Source organism: Daphnia magna, linkage group LG6 (assembly GCF_020631705.1).
Source record: "Daphnia magna isolate NIES linkage group LG6, ASM2063170v1.1, whole genome shotgun sequence".
In the NCBI taxonomy this organism is placed as follows: Eukaryota; Metazoa; Arthropoda; class Branchiopoda; order Diplostraca; family Daphniidae; genus Daphnia; species Daphnia magna.
The window spans coordinates 1298485-1303168 of NC_059187.1; positions in this window are offsets into that span (position 1 = coordinate 1298485).

The window sequence follows — 4684 nt, forward strand, 5'->3', positions numbered from 1 at the left end:
CACACGTCCAGCTGCTTCAACTACTGTGCAGCAGTCACCCCCAAAAAAAAAAAAAAAGTTTTTTTTTTTTTTTGTAACATTCTTTTGTTAAATATTCGCTTCTATAAAATGGGGCTATAGGTGAATAACAAACTAAAAAAAAAAGAAGGGGGAACCATAAGCTGATGTATCCATTTTGTGTAGATGCCAATCATAAAGGAGAGAGAAATGAAAACGAGTAAAAAGAGATATGAATAAGAAAGAAAGAGACGAACTCAATCATAATCGATTTCCTGTTGTATAATAACGAAATCCTATTCACATGTACATACACCATTTTTAAGTACGTGTAGGAGAGCGGATTATGACGACGACCATGCAAAGATTAAATCCAGTTCGTTGTGTAATCCCCTGGCAACACAACTAATAAACCCTATAAAGACTCCCTTAGACTTACTAATAATCCCCCCCCCTCTTCCCACCGCTTTCCCTTCGCCATAGTTGAATTGAAATTCACCTGTACGTGCAGCAGTAAATCAAATAGAAAAAATAAAAAAAAAAATCTGATGAAAATATAAACAGGATGGGGCCAAAGCGAAGAACCTCGTAATGACGTGCAACAGCTTTCAAAAAAATAAAATAAAAATAAAATAAATAAAGGTCCTTTACATGTTATTTAACTGGCAATCCTCTTAGGCGATCAAATTCATTCATCCGATTTTTCAATATCAACGATAAACAGAATTGAAAGGGGGCAAAAGTGAATGGGTCCACCAATTGAATGTTCCGCACTTTCCCTCCAATTTTTCAATCGGGAAATCCAAAAAAATTCAAGTGAACGCGGGAATGTTTTTAACGAGAAATGTGTAGGCAGCACATCGTCACACACAAACATCAAGAAAATAAAAACTGAATTTGGCTGGTATTCCCTTTTAAATAAATAAATAAATAAATAAAAATGAATACATAAAAGTTGCCGTGAACAACCAAATGAAATTTACCCCCCCGTTTTTCGCTCCTCCTCTCAAAGGTGGCCGTTGTAGACGGTGTGGTTAATATTAGATCATATTGCACAGAAAGGAAACGGGAGGTGCTGATATCAAAATATATGCAGGCCACGCTACGAGAGTGAACGAAAGAAAGGCATGTAACGTAGCGCCATCGAACATTGAAAATGCGGAGAGACGTGCGAGCCCACTGTACTTGTTTAAGTGCATCACGTGACAGACCGAGACCACTCGACATGTTATTTACTACTTGCAAGTTTTTTTTTTAGAAAAGAAATTCAAATGACCCGACATCCATTTCGTACCTTTTTTTTTTGTGTGGCCGACACCAACAACAACATCCGCCCCCCCCCCCACAGCCCGAATTTATTTTTTCAAGCAACGCTTTTTAAGTGTCGAGGCCGAGTGCGAATTCGTGTTATTTAGCAAGTCACGCTCCATGCGGGGCAAAAAAAAAAATATAGAGAGAGGCGCAATTGCAATCCCTACCCGAAAGAAAAACATTCCGAGCTCCTTTGCGTGCCTCATTTGGATGTCTTGCACTTGACCACCAATGCGAATGGATCTCTAACGGTCTCTTATTTCTTTATAGGAAAAAGAAAAAGAGTTCTTACAGTCTATACCGCCGTTATTATGTGAAAATTCTCCTTCCCTTTTATCCGTTCTCCTCGGCTTTGACAACATCCGAGTCACATAGGAGCCGTTGAGAAGGGGCAGGGCCTTAGGGTCCGTCTGTCTGTCATCTTTCAACCGAAACGGCAGCCGTGCAGTTGAAAAAAAAAATAACATTCTGTTCCTACCAGCCATCCAGTGTAAATAAACCAAAACACACACAGACACACACACGGGGAGGAAATAAAAATGAGAGATAGGAAAAAGGTATTCTAATAATAATAATAACAACAGCCAAAAATAGAAATTGAGAAAAGAAAAAGAAAACAAACAAAACGAGTTGAAAAGTCTTTGGGGAGATGTGACTCGAAAAAGGAATGGCTCGTATGAATCATAATCACAACTAAAACAAATGGATATGCAAATGACGGGATCACCTGACGATGGCCCAACGACTGGAGCGAACGCATTTCGACACACAACGTCAACACACACGACAACCAGATTGATATCATTCGCCTTTTCCTTTGCCTTTCTCACATTTGTTTCCTTTCATTTTTGGCTAATAAATTGTTTTGTTTGTGTTTTTTTTTTTTTAAAGAAAACAAAATATCCTTTTAAAATAAAAAAAAAAAAAAATAACTGGCGAGCAGCTGAAAGACGCTAAACAGGAACTCACGAGGGTCAAACAAAAAGGTCGTCCAGCGCTGGCGGCCGCCGTTCATCGGCCATATACACAAACACATTTCGAAACTGCGTGTTTATAGCCGAAGAAGAAAAAATAAAAATAAAATAGAAAGAAAAGGGTGGCGTCGAGTTGTGTCGATTGACGTCGACATCTGTTTCACTATAGTCAGAAAGAAAGAAAAAGGGAAAAGTAGGCCGTGGATTATAGATGTCAAACGACTTGGTAGCCAATCAGCTGATGCATCATGTTTCCGTTTGTCAAAGTGTGAACAATAAACAGCAAAGCGACGAGCGTTCACACACAAAAGGTGAGAAAAAACGACACAGACATTTGGGGGATTCAAATGGATGGCGTCGCACACGCTCTGTAGTGTACACAACATAAATAATGAGCCAACATTTGGACAACGGCGCTCTTTATTCCGACGTCAGTTCGTATTGATTTATCAGTTGCAACTGCCGCCCGGCACCAATCATCAATCGATTTATTTCCCGCACCTCTCCCATCGAAATTTGTTTATTAACACGAATAAAACACCAAACGTTCGTTTTCGAATTTCAATGGCACACAGAGAGAGAGAGAGTAGCCAAGACTTTTACAATGGCCCTTGAAAGTTGGCAGCCATGTCTTTGAACGAATAAAAACTCAAATCGTTTATGGGGGAGGGGGAGGGGCCATAAAACTGCAAGAGAGTTGTACAACTGTTCGTGTGTCGGGAGTAGAGAACAGAGAACGAAAGTAAAAAAACTAGTGCTGCCAGGAAGTTGGAATAGTTTCTCGCTGGTACAAAGAAAAAGAAGAAACTTATGGGGGGCACCCTGCATTATCGACTTTGGTCGGGCTGGTGGTTTGGAATTTGAAACGGCTCTTTGGTCGTACGCACACAACAGTTTCAACTCTTTGCTTGTGGAAAGATGAGGAAACCAAACAAAATAAAAGAGGAGGAGGAGAGCTCCTGTTTTCAAAAACTTGAACGGCCTGATTTGAGGCTCTTGTGTAATTCTTTCTTGGTGCTACGCTGAAAAATTGCGTCCCATTTTAAGTTTAAACCCCACCCAGTTTATTTAAAAGAGGCAAAGAAAAAGTGTTGCACTTCCGTCGCAGCAGCAGCATCGTCTTTTGTTACTTCTTCTCACGGAACCCCCCCCCCCTTCCAAACTTTAAAATAAAATAAATTGAAAGACGAGAAATAGAAAAAAAAAAAGGAAACGAATCGTGACGACCTTGTTGTCGGGAACGGGTCACGCTAAAATGGAACCCTTTTGTTGTTTCGTTTTTTCTTGTAAATACGAAATCAAAAGACGTGCGATAATGATATGCATGTTCTTGTGGGTTTTGTTTTTCCGCTTTTAAAAAAATTAAAAAAAAAACATTATTGAAAGATGAAAATAGAGAAGGTGAGGGTAGGGGGGGGGCACATCATCGGTGGTGGTCTGGGATTGTTGATCGAGCGCACTTTCGTCTCACGTATAGTACAGAAGAAAAAAAAAGGTTTCCTTTTTCCTTCAACAAAAATAAACAAAACAAAATCAGAAAAAAGTTGCATCACTTTCAAACTGTTTTCGGGTAGGGGAAGGGGGGGAGATGAGGAGGGATTTAATATTTCAGGGTGGGTGGCTATACATAAGGCTAAACTTTGTTGTGTCTGTAATGACAATCTGCTCGTGTAAACCGAGAGTTTCGACCACGTAGGAGGAGTAGAAGAGCCCCCCTAAAGTCAATGCCTTGCATGAATAATAATAGAATTCTCTCCCTTTATCCCCCCCCCCCCTTCCCGCATCTGACTCGTCAAACAACGGCAGAAGCACCGGCAGCAATGGAAGGTGTAACACGATCAGCTGTTGTGTCATCGAGACCCAACCATCATATCAAAAATCTCGTCCAAAAATAGCAGTGCCTCTATTCTTCTTTGTGTACACAATATTCAAATTACATGAAAAAAAAATTTAAATAATAATAAATCAGCATAGCCCATTGGCGCAACGCATTCAACAATTCCCGTCCAGCACACAACACAGGAAACGCAGTTGGGCCAGCAAACAAATAATGAAATTTTTTCACAGACTCCCCCCCCCCAACCTCCTACTGCATTCGTCATCGTAGAGTTTGCTCGTCAAACACGAGGCAAACTTCAGCGGTCCTCTTGAAGTTAATCGAGTAAAGTGCTGACCCCAATTCATGGCCCTGGCCCCTTCAAGAAGAATGACTGGACAATAATAAACCCCCCTCCTGTCTCTCTCTCTCCACTAACACACACAATCTTTTATGTATTTCAATCGATTTTCTGTTTTGATGTTGCAGCTTCTGGAATCGATCGAGTCCCCATCGCTTCAATTGGAACATGTATACATTTTTTTTGTTGTTGAATAAAAACAAAACAGCCTCCGATAAAAGATTA